This window comes from Nuphar pumila, chromosome 4, assembly GCF_984573655.1.
Source record: "Nuphar pumila chromosome 4, dmNupPumi1.hap1.1, whole genome shotgun sequence".
In the NCBI taxonomy this organism is placed as follows: domain Eukaryota; kingdom Viridiplantae; phylum Streptophyta; class Magnoliopsida; order Nymphaeales; family Nymphaeaceae; genus Nuphar; species Nuphar pumila.
The window spans coordinates 43,711,057-43,728,833 of record NC_143252.1 but is presented as its reverse complement, the minus strand read 5'-3'; the positions used below and the strand labels follow the sequence as shown (position 1 = coordinate 43,728,833).

Below are 17,777 nucleotides of genomic sequence, written 5' to 3'. Positions count from 1 at the left end.
GAAAATTGTTAATTAGCGACGGATTTTTCCCGTCGCTACTTAGCGACAGATTAGCTAGAGATAGAATCTGTCGCTAATTTGCGACGGATTAGCGAGGAAACGACTTTTATCGCTAATCTGTCGCTACTTAGCGACGGATTAGCGACTGCATGTTTTTGTCGCTACTTTTAATTACAAGAACACCATTTTAGCGACGGATTTAGAGAGGGAACTCTGTCGTCGCTAATCCGTCGCTAATTAGCGACGGAGTAGCGACAGAATATATTCCGTCGCTTTTTTGGTATTTGGGTTTCGCGACGGCTTAGCGACGGAATTTTTCCATCGCTAAGCCGTCGCTAAATGTCGCGTAAATCCCTAATCCCATCCCTCTTTCTCTTTTCCCTGTTTCGCTGTATTGCTCCCTCCCGCCGCCCGTCGGCTCTCGCCACCGTCCGGCCACCGCCGCTCGCCAGCCGCCGCTCCCCGTCCACCGCTCGCCAGCCGGCGCTCGCCAGCTGCCGCTCCCCGTCAACCTCCCGCCACCATCCGGCGAAGTGCAGGTAATATTCTTCTTCTTCTTCTTCTTCTTCTTCTTCTTCTTCTTCTTCTTCTTCTTCTAAACACAGGGGGTACGCCCCTTCCCTGCCGGAAACGCAGGGGGTTTAACCCCCTGCCGTGCTTTCCGGCAGGGGGGGTCGACCCCCTGCGTTTCCGGCAAGGGGGGTCGACCCCCTGCCGGAAACGCATGGGGGGTCGACCCCCCTGCCGTAAAGGCACGGCAGGGGGTCAACCCCCCATGCCGGAACTGCCTTTCCGGCAGAGGGTTTAACACCCTTCCCTGCCGGAAAGGCAGGGGGTTTAACCCCCTGCCGGAAAGGCAGGGGGTTTAACCCCCTGCCGTGCTTTCCGACAGGGGGGGTCGACCCCCTGCGTTATGCTGCCTAAGTGACTTGTCAAAAAAAAAAAATTCTGTTTTTGAATGCCTATGCTGCCTATATGAATCGTTTGAAAAATAAAATCTGTAGTAGGAATAACATGCTGCCGATGTGTATTGCTTTTGAAAAAAACAATCTGTTATGAGATATATTATGCTGTCTATGTGAATTGGTTTCAAAAAAATCTGTTTTTTAATGCATATGCTGCCTATGTAAATCAGTTTGAAAAAAAAATCTTTAGTAGGAATACTATGTTGCCTATGTGTTTGTTTTTAGAAAAAAAAATTTGTTATGAGATACCTACGTTGCCTATGTGATCTGTTTTGAAAAGAATTTTTGTTATGGATACCTATGCTGCCCATGTGATCTCTTTTTTAAAAAAAAAAAGTTATTATGTGATCCCTATGTTGTCCATGTGATTAGCTTGAAAAAAAATTTGTAATATGTGTATATAAGATGTCCATATGGTTTTAAGTGTAGTTTGCATATATGTTGTCCATATGGATTTTAAGTTGAAATTTTTTTTGTAATGTATATATACAAGTTGTCCATGTTGTTCAATTTGTTAGTTTGTTAATGTCTACTGGTAGTTAGTTTTACTTCAATTTGTTTTCTTGAAATCTGGTTAGTTAGAGTATTTCAATCTATTAGTCTTTTATAATTATATTTTTCTTAGATAGATTGGTATTTAATGTTCTCACAATCAGTTAGTTAGATTAGGGCTAGTTGAATTCTTTATGATAGTGGTGGTTAAACGGAGTTCACATCTTTTCTAGTAAACTAATTGATTGATTTACTATTCCTTTGCTAAGTAGTTCAGATTAGAAATTGTCTATGACTTTATGTTAGTCGACTGGTTCAACATGTTATAGCTGGTTTGTTAAATTAGCATCTTCTAGTTAGATTTGGCTTAACATATATACTATTTTTCTTTTCTCTTCTTTCAATTAGTTAGAGTTGTTTTAATTTGTTTTAATTTTTTTAGTTAGTGTTTCATCTTGTTTCATGATTAGTTAGTTTGTTACTTAATTTGTTTTGTTTTTGTGCAGATTTTTCAACGGAACCAACTCGTGCTCGGCCACCTGTGGTAAGTAAATGACAAAAACAATGCAAATCGGGTAAATACCCGTGGTGAGTAAGTGATGCAAACGTATCACATGTTATTTAATTTATTGAATGCAGCACTTTATTGTTCACACACTCACTTAGTTGTTGATATCTAGGACTGCTTTGTTGGAGTTCGGAGATCATGCTGAGCATGATTTTAATGTAGAAATATGGAAGTGTTCTTATTTTTGGAGTACGGAGTCCATGCTAAGCATGGTAGTAGTTAGTGAGATATTGAAGTGTGTTTGCTGCAGGTACATGTTTGCCATTTATTTGATATGAATGATTATGATGTATTGCAATGTTTGATGTAATTGTATCCATGCTTGCATGTAGTTACTTTCAATTTGATTTTGACTTCCATGTGAAATTTTATAATAAAAGCATGCTTCAAATGATTGTATCATGTCATTAATAGTTTGCACATGAAAATATTAAGTTATCAATGCATGCATCAAAATTCTTGTTATTGTTTGACATAGTATATTGCATGATAAATTTGATATTTTCTTCATCGTCGCATTCTGATTGTTTTTTTCTTAATTCGTTAGGATACTATTCGTAACATCATACGACAGAATGACTGCAAACCGTGAATGGATGTACCGTAGGATAGTGGACAATGAGTTATCGCATGAATATATGGATGGTGTCGATAGTTTTATTGAATTTGCAACGGCGGGTGTCAGTACGGTAGATCCCACAGGTCGGATTAGGTGTCCCTGCAAGATTTGTAAGAATAATCGATTTTCAGAACATTGTGCGCATCGGAGGTCATTGTATCAGATGTAAAGAATCTCGAGGACTCTGTCATCACCACTGTTTGTCTGTTAGAAAAGATATTTACGCCAGCATTTTTCGATGTTATGGAACATTTGATCATACATTTGCCATATGAACTAAGGGTTGGTGGCCCTGTGCAATATCGATGGATGTACCCATTTGAAAGGTATATGTTTTTTTATATTTGTCTCTTTAATGACAGATATTTAAAATTTAAAATGTATATTCTTGTCAGATGCATGTTCGACCTAAAAAAAAAGGTTCGTAATAAAGCAAGAGTAGAAGGCTCTATTTGTGAGGCGTACACTTTAGAAGAGATTTCAAATTTCTCATCTATGTACTTCGAACCTCATATTTCAACACGTTACACATGCCCGCCCCGTAACGATGATGGAGAACAAGTAACTGTAGCTGACAAGCTGTCGATATTTCAACGACTTGGGCATGCATTTGGTAGTTGCCGATCAAGGCTATTGACAGATCGAGAGCAAGATGCAGCACACATCTATATTCTTTTTAATTGTTCAGCGATCGACCCATACATCGAGTAAGTATATGTATATGCAACTCAATTATAAATCCTTTTATGTTCTATATGTGGATACATGGCTCGGTAATATAAGTATTTGTGGTTTGCAGACGATTTGATCTGGAGTTGCAAAGCAAAGTTTCACATCTCACTAATGCAGAAGTACAAAAAGAACGTGAAACTAAGTTTGTGGAGTGGTTGAAACAGTTGGTAAAGAAGCTAACATAAATTTTGTACTTATAAACAACACTAAGTTACTTAATTGATCGTGATCACAATAATTGTTTATGTCTGTGCGTAGGTTCGCCATGGTGATGTTAAAGATCAAGGAATATGTGATTTAGAAAATGGTCTGACCAAAGTTGTGCAATGCTACAACGGGTATATCGTAAATGGTTATCGATTCCATACAAAAGACTACGGTATAAACAAATCAACGATAAATAGTGGCGTGTGTGTCAAGGGTAGCAGCTACGGTGAAAATGAACATGATTACTACGGTGTTATAGAGGAAATAATGGAGTTGACTTACTTAGGCATGAATAACAGGGTTACGGTATTCAAGTGTCATTGGTTTGATCCAACTGCAACAAGACTCGACAAAACTTCAGGCATTGTGGAGGTGAATCATAAATCCAGGTTTGGAACATATGAACCATTCATATTAGCCTCGCAAGCTCAACAAGTTTATTATACTTCATATCCGAGTATAAAAAAGTCAGATAGAAATGAATGGTGGGCAGTTTGCAAGGTGAAATCCAAACTATACCCCGAGTATGATCAGTTACAAGAAGATGAGTTAGCTGAAGACAGTGATTACTATCAATCAGATGATGTCTGTGACTTCGCTTATGGTCACGATGTTGCGCATGATATGCATGTCATATCTCCATTGGTTGATGAAACATTCATAGAGGAATGTGATCCAAATGATGTACCAAGTGGATGGGCAAACAATGAAGAAGAAGAAGAAGAAGAAAGTCAAACTAGTGACGAGGAAGAATTATCAAGCTAGTGAGCAAAATCTTATACTACAAACCTCTATTTAAATGCATTGTAATACTTGATGTGAGTTGTATTGCAATACTTGGTGTGAATGATTAAAAATTTTATTTCAATGTATTGTAATACTTGATACGAATGATTCGAATGCATTGTAATACTTGATGTGAATGATTTCAATTATCTGAATGTATTATAATTTATGCAATTAACGAATGATTTGAATTAGTGCAATACTTGATGTCAATGATTTGAATTATTTGAATGCATTGCAATGCTTGATGTGAATGATTTGAATGCATTGTAATACTTGATGTGAATTATTTGAATGTATTGTATGACATATGTTATTTGTTAGAATATGGTTCATGGAGGTTATAGTGGTCGCTCATCCAGTAGTAGCCAGGCTCAACCTTCATCTTCACGGGCTCCTGTGATAGGTATATCATATAACTAATTAGATGCTTGATTAGTTCAAATGCACATTCTGAGAACTTGGTGTGTATTTTTTTACAGATGATGTTGCGCCTGTACACGACCCACCTACACCAGTTGATCGCACAAGTCAACAGCCAACACAGGAAACAGGGTCTTCACAGGCTGGCACAAGAAGACTCATTCGAATAGTGTATATCGATAATCGACCGTAAGTATTTTGTTTTCAATTATTGCATATCTTTTAAATATTTTATATTGATATTTACTGTGTAACAATTCATGTGCAGCACGAGGTTTGAGCCACAAGAAGTAGTACGGGAGATTAGGAATTCACTTCTTCAACATCTACCAGGACCAGTTGCTCAATGGAAAGAGTACCCAAAGGAGGTATTAGACAGATTGTGGTCCTCATTCATGGTATACAGTTGTTCCTCATAGTTAATGTGTTTCATATTTAATTTATTTAAGCAATGTCTACTAACTTTCTGAAAATATTTATAGGCTTCGAATCGCTTTGCAACTACGGTGGAAGAAAATGATGCAAGGAAGGTGTGGCAGAAGGTGGCTGCCAATCGATTTGCAGACATGCTGCACACTATGAAGACTGCAGCAAAAAAAGCATCTGGCGTAGTAGATGATCCATTACTGTGGAAGGGCCATGGTCCTATTACTATCAGGAGAGATTACTGGGATGAAATGTGCGATATGTGGGCGGGAGATGCATTTAAAAATCGCTCTGCGAAGGCTTCACAAAATCGATCGAAGATGCCCGAAGCCCATCTACACACAGGTGGATCTAAGACATTTGGGAGCCACCTAAAGAAAATGGTAACTCATCAATATATAATATTAATTTTATAAGTATAGTTGCAAATTTGTGTACTAAATCTTTTGTCATTTAACTTCGCAGGAAGCAGAAAAAGGAGGCAGTGTACCATATAAGGATGTGTTTGTAGAAACACATAAACGGAAGACCACGGGAGTCTTCGTATCAGAGAAGGCGAGAACGACAACGGTATGTATTAATTCTATTAATAATCATTGCAATATATATGCAAGTCATCATAATGTTATCATTAATTATTAATGAAAACTTTAAACATTATTTTGTAGGAGGCATATGAGCAACAAATGGTAGAGCGATATGGTGAAGACGCTACTCAGCATCCATCATTTGATCCTACAGCATGGGTGACTGCAGCAGGTGAACCCAAAAAAGGTCGCGTGTTCGGGTTTGGGAGTAATATGAACACTTCACCAGTTATTGGTTCTTCCAGTTACGGCTCACCAACTTCTTGCGCCGACATAAGCTCCAAGCAGCCGACTATTCTTTCCGGTGATGATGTACGCGAGATCATTAATGAATCACTGAATAACTACTTCCAATACACCGTCGCCCCCTTTCTCCGAAATGAGATCAAGGCCGTTGTTCAGGATAGGGGATCTTCGATTCCAGGTCCCTCTCAGGTATAATCACATATATAGTTTTTTTGACTATCTTAAAGCACATCTGAGCATGGTAGAATCATATATAGAGTTTTTCTAGATGCCTTAGAACACATATGAACATGCTATAATCACATATTCAATTTTTTTACTGCCTTAGCACACATATGAGCATGATAGAATCATATATATATATATATATATATATATATATATATATATATATATATATATATATATATTTAACTTTTTGTCTGTCTTAGAGCACATATGAGCATGATAGAATCACATATAAAGTTTTTTTGATTGCATTAGAACACATAAGCATGCTATAATCACATATTCAGTTTTTTTACTGCCTAAGAACACATATGAGCATATTATAATCACATATTCTGTTTTTTGACTGCCTTAGCACACATATGAACATGCTATAATAACATATAGAGTTTTTTAACTGCCTTAGAACACATATGAACATGTTATATATCATTTATGATAGAATCACATATAAAATTTTTGGCTTTGCCTGCCTTAGAGCACATATGAGCATGCTATATTCACATATTCAATTTTTTTACTGCCTTAGCACACATACGAGCATGATCGAATCACATATATAGTTTTTTGCCTGCCTTAAAGCACATCTGAGCATGGTAGAATCACATATAGAGTTTTTTTATATGCCTTAGAACACATATGAACATGCTATAATCACATATTCAATTTTTTGACTGCCTTAGCACACATATGAGCATGATAGAATCACATATAGAGTTTTTTTATTGCCTTAGATCACACATGAGCACATGATAGAATCACATATAGTGTGTAATTTATTTCATTATATTTTGTTTATCAATACTGACTATTCTTTTCTTGTGTAGGCTGCTAGCGATAATCAGGGTAGTGGAGCTGAAGGGACAGATAAAGACAATGAACAAGAAGACGCACAAAATCTTGGCGATGATTAGAGGACTGTGTTGAAGAAGTTCTATTTTTTTTATTTTTCCTAATTGTAATTGTTGAATTGTAAATAATTAAACTTCTTAGTTTTAAGGTGGAACGATTAATTATTATAGATACTTGTTATATGAATTTTTTTGTGTGGTTTGTTTTTTATTTACAAGAAATATAAATTGTACAGGAAATATAAATTGTACAGTTCTCCGTAATTAATTTTTAAATAAATTTTTTTTTATTTTTTTTCGTTTTTGCGACGGATTAGCGACGGATGATTCCGTCGCTATTCATATTAATCTAGCGACGACTTAGCGACGGAATTAAATCCGTCGCCACGCCGTGGTCGCCGTTTAGTACCGGCGGATTGGCGACGGAATATAGCGCTTGTTATTCCGTCGCAATTAGCGACGGACTTGGCGACGGAATTATTCCGTCGCCAGTTAGCGTCGAAATATTCGCGACGTAAGCATACTGTCGCCGCGTTGTCGCTAATCCGTCGCTAACATGGTTAGCGACAGATTAGCGACGGAATGTGGTCGTCGCTAATCTACTGCTTTGTTGTAGTGACATTCATTACCGTATTAAACACATTATCAAATACATTTTTCTTCACATGCATGACAGCCAAATTATATCGTATCAATAAGGTCGGCCAATATGATAGTTTCCAAAATAAAAAAAATTTTGTTCAATTGTGATCCTTCCCAAATCCAAGGAAGGGCGTCGGCCTACGGGCATCTGTCAGTCCATATGAAAAGTACCGCAATCTTCTTAAAATCTCTATGCCAGACAATCTTGTGAGTGGACCTTCCATTTCAATTGTGCCTGCTCGAAACATATCCTTTGTCATCAAAACGAATGGTCGTTGGGTAGAAATCGACGGTGACAATTAAACCAGCATGGCTTCTTTCCATGCATCAATCTAAAAGATTTTGTATCCTCCATGCAGTACGGACATGCCAACCTCCCATGTGTGCTCCAACCAGATAACATACCATATGCAGGGAAGTCACTGATTGTCCATAGAACAACAACCTTCATATTGAAGTTTTGTTTTTTGTGGGCATCGTACATGAGAACACTGTCATCTCACAGTATTTTCAATTCATCAATCAATGGCCTTAAATATACATCAAGATTTTGGTCCGGAGAAGTCGCACCAGGGATCAATAGAGACAAGAAAAGATTTTGACGCTTCATACATAAACTTGAAGGAAGGTTGTATGGGGTGACAAATATCGGCCAACACGAGTATGGGGTTGATCTACCCCCAAATAGATTAAATCCATTTATATATAAACCTAGCCTAACATTTCTCACTTCCATTGCAAAGTTCTGATGAGTACAATCAAAGTGCCTCCAAGCTTTCGCATCAACAAGATGTGTGATCTTGTCTTCATCATGTCAAACTTTATTTGCATGTCATATCATTTGTTTAGCTGTCCTCGAAGAGATATACAATCGTTGCAATCTAGATGTGAGAGGGAAGTAGCAGAGTGACTTATATGACACTTTTTTTGACCTTGTGCTACCATTTCTCCTTGTCTTTGGCTTGAACCGAGGATATTCACATGATGGACATGATCTGCTATTTTCTTGATCTTTGAAATACAATATGCAGTGATTTGGACAAGCATCTATTTTTTGATACCCCATACCTAGAGCATTGACCATAACCTTCACACGGTAGAGATTTTGTGGCCATTTCTCATCTTTTGGCAACATACTCTTCACAATGAAGCACAGACGGTCAAAACATGATTTACTCAAATTATACTTTGACTTCAAATTCAATAGTTGAAGAACTGTAGACAAGATAGTGTGACTCTCGCAACCATTCAACAGTGGCTCATCAGCATCTCTAAGTAAGTCATAAAATCTACTAGCTGCATCGTTTGTTATTTCTTCCTCTACCACAGTTGGTGTATCACTATGTGCCATAGAAGAACTCATTTCTGGTCCTGCGGCATCAAATGTCAAATGTACATATGGATTATCGAGCACCACATCCATCCATGCGTCAAAATTATTCCAAAATTCTTCACCATTAAGCGTTCAATTCTGATAACTACTAACAAAACCCTTTCTGTATAGGTGATGTCTAACGCCATGAGGTTCTATAAATCGATTGTTCTTACATATCGTGCAAGGGCATCTGATCCGACCGATGGGATCCACTATACTGACACTTTCTATTGTAAATTCAATAAAATTGTCAACATCATCCATATATTCATGTGACACCTTATTATCAACTATCCTATGATACATTCATTCACGGTTTGCAGCCATTTTGTCCTATAATGTTGCAGATATTATCATCACCAGTTAAAAGAGAATCTTAATAATGCTATGATAAAAAAATATCTAATTTATTTGTTAATTCTTGTTTGGTGATCATTTGTGAGCAATTTTTTATTTTAATTGATGCGTAAATTTTTATATGTAATACCATCACATCATATTTATACACATCACGAGGATATTTAGAAATATTAAATCATATTCATTTGAAGCATGTTTTTATGATACAATTTCATATGAAAGGCATAATCAAATGGAAAATAACTCCATGCAAGCATGAATACAGATACATCAAACATTGCAATATATTCAAATCATTCATATCAAAACAATGTCAAATATGTACATGCAGCAAACACACTCCAATATTCTACTAACTACTATCATGTCTATCATGGAATCCGTACTCCAAAAATAAGAACACTTCTATTCTCATACATTAAAATCATGCTCAACATAATCTCCAAACTCTATCAAAGCAGTCCTAGATATCCACAACTAAGTTAGTGTGTGAACAGAAAAGTGTTGCATCCAATAAATTAAATAACATGTGATGTGCTTGCATCACTTGCCACGGGTATTTACCCGATTTGAATTGCTTTTGCCTTTGTATTTTTTTCTTATTTCTTTTTGCATTATATTTTTAGTCACATGCAATGCTTAGCACTAGGCATCACGCAATTAACTCAGCAATGTACCTACGAAGCATGATGATGCATTGAATATGTGTAATCTTAATACATTTTCATTACATAAATGCATCATTTATAGGTTTAGAACCCACACTTATATGCATATAGATGTCATTAAGTTACGGTTCAAATTTCGTTCGAATCGGACTTAAAACGAGAAAGTTATTGCATTTACAGTGTAGCGGGTCGGACCTCAGGGTGAACCGGGTCAAAAACGGATCCAGTTGGCCCATCTGAGCCCTGGATCAATGCCAAAAATCCCAGATCCAACCCACCTCAGCCTATTCATGTTTTTACAAATTATTTTCTAAAATCCCCTCTAGAATAGGCGCCCAGCAATTAAATGTTTTTTAATCTCTTTTCTGGAAATTCCAGAAAAGAGGGCTCAAAGCATAAAAGCAATGCCCTAAATTGAATTAAGGGTCTTTGCCTTGGGTTTTGTGCCCTAAAACCCGACTCCTCATCTCCCATCTTCTTCCCAGCCACCCCTTTCATCCATCGTCTTCTTCATCCTCTGGGTTTGCCGGAGTTGCAGCCACCATTGGAGCCGCCACCCCTTTCTCCCACACGTCTTCTTCTTCATGTCTTCCTTTTCTTCTCCCCTTGCTGGAACTAACGGTCCATGCTCTCTTGCAGGTAGCAGCAACAACGTAGAGTGCACCAGTTGTGGAAGGGGTGTTGTCTGCCCCTTCCCAGCCAGCCGACCCTATCTCCATCCGGTTCTCTGTGCCATTCCCAGCACGCCATATTAGGGGTACTCCCGTTTTTGCCCCTTCCAGCGAGTAGCAGCAAAGAGAACGAGTTCCAGCACCATTGAGGGCCCTTTGAGGTACAGATTTGAGGCAGAGTCCGCTCACCCCTACCCCTCCATTCGTCGGACATCCGAAATTAGGTATGTCTTCTTCTTTTCCCCTTTCTTTTAGGTAAAACCCAAAATCGCATGTGACTTTGTTTTCTGTTTTCGTTAATTTTTGTGTTTCTGTTTTTCTGTTTTTCGTCCAGCCATAGGATACGTGTTTTGTGCTTAAACCAGCACAGTAGGGCTAGTCTAAATTTCACTTGTCAATTCTGTTTTTAGATTTTTGATATTTTAGATAATATTTGAACACCGATTGTAGCATTAAGCATCTAACCGGCTAGGTTGATGCTAGTCGGTTGAGGCTATGTAGTATAAATTTTAAGGTTGTACTGAATTGCATGTGTGTTTTTTATTTCTTGTGTTTAATTAGTTTTTAGTGATGATTAAATATAATGTAATGTGTTTGTTTTAGAATAATGTAATAAAGCCCAAAAATCGGGTGGACCTCCTCCACCCGATTTAGGCATCATAAGATGAGTAGTTCTAATTATAGTATTCTGTGTTAGCAGCATCTAGGTAGTTTTTAGTTGTTAATTAGTGGTTAATTAGGTTAATTGTGCATTGAATTAACCCTTGCAGTAGCATTGTTTAGGTGTAGTTTTCATGTTAGTTGTTTTTTTTATGCGAGGGGGACTGAATATTATATGAGATTGGTAAATTGTGTGTTAGCATTGCTTTAATATTCAGTTATTGAATGCAGTAGAGTAATTTAGATGATCTTAGGACTGTTTTGATGTATTTTACTTCAATAGTTAATTTAGTTCTATTCTAGCATTAGTCGTGTAAGATAAAGTAGTTCTTCATTTTGTAATGTTTGATATAATGTTTACCATAGTTAGTCCATGTATTGACATGTAGTTATTTAGGATCATTAGGTAGGTAGAAGTCTGTTTTGAATATGTGATTAATTAGACAAGTGCAAACATTGAATGAGTTCAAATGAATAGTGTGCTGAAGGGGAAACCCAGTTTTTGCATTGATTTTCACTCGCTACCTTATGTGCAATAGTATAAGTTTTCTTGAAATTACAGTTCTATGCTATTCATTAGGGTGTTAACTGCGTGCAAACCAAAAATCAACTCGTTCAGAGTTGATTTAGTTTGCCTTTTAAGCATTCTGCTAAATTAGGTTTTACGCGATTTTAGATTTTGGGTCAAACAATTCTATAATTTTTATCGAACTTGAAACGCTTATATCCGGAGTTCCCGGATGAGTTTTTCAGTTCCGTAAAGTCCGACAGACTCTTGAGTCTGTCAGAAAGAGAACAAAAGAGAAATACTTAAAATCGAACTTAGTTTTTCCCTTCATACATCTTGTTTGCGATAACCTCTTTGAATCTGATTTTGCACTGTCCAGTGACAAAATAGTCATTCGCTTACTTAGTTGATTTTTGGTAGTCTTTCGTATTTTCTAGAAGATAGTTAGTGAATTAACAATAGTTAGACTAGTTAGGGTTGATTTATTTAGGTAGTTTTACTTATAAATTATAATTTTAGTTTTCTTTGTTTTTAATCGTAGTTTAATTTAGTAATTAGTTCAGAAATAATTGTAGATGTAACTTAGAATTAATTAGTGATTCCATACTGACTCTTTATTTTCATGTTTTAGGTTGATAAGTTAGAACTAAGATCTACAGGTGTATTTACAATGCGAAGTGCAGATGCACGTGTGGCGAAAAGATAGAATTACCCCTGGCGATCTGGAGAAGACTTAGCAACCTGTTTTAGTTCATTTTCATTTTTTTTAGATTGTAGTGGATTAGAAATGTAATGTTAACTTAGTTGTAAACAGTTGTAATATTACTAAATTGAAGTTTTAGATTTTAATGTGAATGTATCATGTTCCCAGTGGATTTGACTCGTACTTGCCACATTCGTGGAAAGTCGGTTTATTATTACTTGATGGGTGATTTTCCAAAACATTTCAACGATGAAAATAATGTTTTAAAATAACGCTTACAAATACACATCAAAGCACAAATATACAAAACAATACAAGAAGGAGGCTCGACCCTTACCTGGCAAAAAAAGAAACATGGAGGGGTCGGAGTCTCTCCCTCGCATCCTGTAAGATAGGGCGGGGGCTCGGCCCCTCCCTAGCGAAAAAAAAAGGAGGGGGCTCGGCCCCTCTCTCTCATTCCGTAAGACAGGGAGACAAGGAGGGCCTCCCTGGCAAAAAAAAAAGAGAAGGGGCTCGACCCCTCCCTCTCATCTCGTAAGACAGGGAGGGGGCTCGGCCCCTCCCTGGCAAAAAAAAATAGGGGAGGGGGTCGAGCCCCTTCCTCGCATCCTGTAAGACAGGGAGATAGGGAGGGGGCTCAACCCCTCACTGGCAAAAAAAAAAAACAGGGAGAGGGCTCGGCCCCTCCCTGGCGGAAAAAAAAAGGGGAGGGGGTCGAGCCCCTCACGGGCATCCCGTAAGACAGGGAGGGGGCTCGGCCCTTTCCTGGCGAAAAAAAAAATAAGGATGGGGCTTGGCCCCTCTCTGGCAAAAAAAAAGAGAGGGGAGGGGGTCGAGCCCCTCGCAGGCATCCCGTAAGACAGGGAGGGGGCTCGGCCTCTCCCTGGCAAAAATAAAAATAAAAGGGGAGGGGGCTAAGCCCCTCCCTGGCAAAAAAGGAAATGGCTGACGAAAAAAGGAAAGAGACAGGGGAGTCGGGGGGTTGCCTGAGTCGAAAGGGGAGGTCGGCGGGCGACTGACGTTGGGCAGCAGAGACGAAACGCGATGGGCGACGGGCGGAGGAGACGAAACAGAAAAGAGAAAGAAAGGGGTTCAAATTAGGGATTCACGGGGAAATTAGCGACAGATTCGCGACGGACGAATTTCATCGCTAGATCGTCACTACTTGGCGATGGCGTAGCGACAAAAAAGTTCTGTCGCTGATCTGTCTCTAAATTGCGATGGATATTAAGATGGAATAAATTCCATTGCTAATATGTCGCTAATTAGCGATGGATTACCGACAGAATATTTTCTGTCATGAATTTTGCAAATAAGCAAAATTTTAGCGACGAATATCTTTCTCTCGCTAATCCATCGCAAATTTGTGAAGAATTTTTTCTATCATAAATTTTTGTCGCTAATTAGCATTTTTCTTGTAGTGGGTGCCACAAAAATGACTCATCCAGATCAGCTGCTTCCTGATGAACAGGAAGAATGTAACATTGCAGTTAAATTTGGTTATTTGACCAACACAAATAAGATTCATGGCTAAGGATGGGAAAAAAAACTAAAGGAGACATTATCAACTTTAGAAATAAACATGGAAGACCTGTCGGCAGTGCGAAAGACACCACTATAGGGATGACAATCGATTAGAATGGAATCATGGGTTGTCATATAACAGGATGCTCATGAGTCTATCAACCAACCATGGGTACTACAAAGAATACTTGTATAAACAGTACCAGAAGAACATGAAAGACCAAAAGTGGAGGGGGCAATGGCTAATTGCGCAAGGAGCTGAAGTTGGTGAATCGGCTATTGCATCTGCTCCAATAGCTAGTGAGTACTACTCACATGTTGAAGAGAACTTTGCACATGGGACACGCCAATCTGAGGACTGATACTACTCAAATCAGTTGAACTGGCCTTAAGAATGGGACTTCCTTCCTCAGTGGAGACAGATACAACTTTGCCTTTCTTTTTTTTGAGGAGTGAGCAAGAGTTCTTCATGTCACAATCGATTCAAATCGGCAATTCAACCCCAAGTCACCTCGAATTGGGCTCATGTGGGGTTGAATCTACCTTTTTTTAATATTCTTAATTTTTATTTTTATAATATATTAAGTTAAAAAACTATATTGACTAATCCAACTAGCTTGATTCAAGTCTGAATCAGTTGATTCTTTGAATCATTTTGATTCTTGAAAATTGATTCAGGTCTGAAATTGATACTGACAACATTGCAATCAATAGTGTCCTTATCTGTTTCTTTTTTGCGATCTTGATTTTTTGTTTTGTATTTATTGATATGTTTTTTCTTTTAGATTTGCCATTGATTACATATGGTTTCACTTTTCAACTTAGATTTATTTGTAATATTTTTAATCATAATGATTTTGAATAGTTGTTGAAGAATTTGTACTTAGGCTGTATTCATGCTTTATTTCTTTAGATCAAGAATTTTTTAAAGGAAAAAAACATATACTGACACTTATATATATATATATATATATAGATATAGATATAGATATATAGATATATAGATATATATATATATACATACATATGAGTTTGTGCAAGTTAATTTGCGGTCTCTGGAAGGCCCAATGAACCTGTGACAACCACTAGCTAATAAACATTCTGAAGCTTTTCATATCTTATTACTTTTGTTGGATAGATTGTCTATTATTGGTGTTTAGCTTCCTTTTATTGGCCTTAAGTGGATGTAAATCCATTGCAAGTGGTCCCAGCTAACACACTTTACTTTTTATTTGCAGGTTTTCATGGTCATTATATGCATCAAGTCTGAAGTTCTTCTTGATCCATCTGTGCGAAATAAATTTCTCGAATGACCAAATAGATTTTATGGAAACAAAATATTCCTATTATGTTGTTCATGCCTCTAGGGAAATTAGATATGCTAGATATACAATAGCGTTGATTATCACAAAACAGCTTTTTGGATGTTTTTGCGTGTTCTGTTGCTTGGTTGAATCATTTCTATATGATGATTGCATTGTGGTTTAATTTGGAAGTGTTTAAGGACTCCATAATCCATACGGTCATTCTGCATTTATCACAATCTAGATTCTTTTCAAGAAAATGGAGACGGGGACGGGGATGAGGCAGGGGTGGGGACGGGAACAAAGATTAGTATTTTGAGACGGGGCGGGGGTGGAGGTCCAAAGTCTCCCCCGCCACGGGGGTGGACCGAGGATGAAGGTTAAATTTTAGAGACGGGGCGGGGGTGGAGACCTTGTCCCCCGCCCCACCCCGGTCCACTGCCATCCCTATTGATCACTCTCCATGTTGGGACAGGGCCGGTCAGGTCAGGTGTAGGGCCCAAGACTTGATGGAGGGTGATCGAGGGATTAATGCACAATTTTTGTGCAATCATATTGCACCGGATCCGGACTCACAATCAAGGTTGTTAAATGCGATGAGGCGAAGCGAGGCGTTGAGCCTGTTATGAAGCGAGGCGTAAGCCTCGAGGCATTGAAGCGTAAGCTTCATGATCAAAATAATAAAATATATAATATTGATAAAATAATAAAAAATTTAAATAAAAACTACTAATAAATGACACTATAAAATAAATTGTCCTCACAAGATCAATTAAGTTCCAAATCCTCATAGTGAAACTTTGAGAAACCAGAGTTTGAACCTAGAGCTTCCCTCTACATTGGTCTAAACTAGAGCTTTAACGTCATTTTTACCCGAAATCGTGAAAATTAAGAAGAAAAACTATAGAATCAAATCGACCATCATGTCAAAAACTCATTAGAATCCATCTAAGAACGAAGAAATAAAGAAAGGAGATGAGCAAACAGGGGAGGAAGGGTGGTGGTGCTACCTCAGGCCATGCAGATGCATCCAGGCTTCCAACTGATGCCTATCCTCCCAAGCAAGAGGTATTCGCTCGTCGAAACTCACATGGACGACCGTGAGTCCGCTACCACAGAGCAACGAGGCAGTTTTGTTCGATGCCCTGCAAGCCTCGACGACAATACACACCAGGTCACCGGGAACAAGCATCAGCATGTGCATCAACCCGGTGAGATGGACGGTCTGAAAGGTCCGGGCGTAGGTGGGAGTGATCACCACCACTCGTCGCTGATCCTTCACGTCGTAGATCCTCCTCTGCTCCGCCTGGACCCAATCGATCAAAGTGTGCACCCTCATCACCTCCTCCAGATTCGGGTGAGGGAATGACCGGATTTTGATCCCATGTTGGCCGACCACCACCTTGCTCCGCACCGGCGGAGGCACCGTCTGAATGTTGGTCAAAGGATGAACGTACGGATTGGTAGTGGCGACAATGGTGTTGGCGGAGGCGAAGAAGAGGAGGTAGAAGATGAGTCCGGAGAAGCGAAAGTCGAGGACGAGGCTGACGATGCAGCAGAGGCCGTGGAGGAGGAGCCAGAAGAGCGACTTCACGGCAATGTCTCCGTCGACCTCAGGCAATACGAAACATAAGTTGTTTGTCCACCACCCAGCCAAACCAGAAGAAGAAGAAAGGGGATATACTAGACCCTAAAAATCCCACCTTTAAAGAATTTAAGGCCTTCTTCAACTCGATCTCGAGCTCCATCATCATCGTCGCCTTGCTTGACCAGATGACAGTCGCCAGGGCCATGATCACGACGATGGCCTCCGCCGGATCCGGCTTCTTCTGCCAATAATTGAACTCCTCGATTACACTGAAGCTTGTGTCTCTGTTCGTGCCCACGCCATCTTCTGGCAGCTTCGGTTGGCCGACCCTCTGCATCCGGTCTGATGCGGTGGCCGCTTGGGACAGCCAATCGCTGGTGATGGTGTGGTGCTCGGTGCGGATCTGGTAGTAGGCGGAGCTGGTCGGGGGTTGACGGAGCTCCGCCATGCCAGGCGGCGGCACATCCGAATTGGGAGGAAGGGGCATGGATTGCTTGTCCAGGATGAAGGACACGGATCTCCTCCACATCTACCACCAACAAACCAGAAATCCTAACACCAAAAATCTTTAGAGAGAGAGACGAAGATCTCGGAGGTTTGCCGCCTTCGCCCATCAGCAAAGTAAACAGGTCGGATTTGGGGTT

The 17,777-nt window shown here is 39.1% G+C and overlaps 1 long non-coding RNA gene across 1 annotated transcript; it reads left to right on the top strand.

Annotated features, from left to right (window-relative positions):
- Positions 1-1,926: 1,926 nt before the first annotated feature.
- LOC149840124 (uncharacterized) lies at positions 1,927-7,301 on the top strand. Its single transcript, XR_016431527.1, has 2 exons — positions 1,927-2,001; positions 7,107-7,301. It is a non-coding gene; the product is annotated as an uncharacterized LOC149840124 (long non-coding RNA).
- Positions 7,302-17,777: the final 10,476 nt, after the last annotated feature.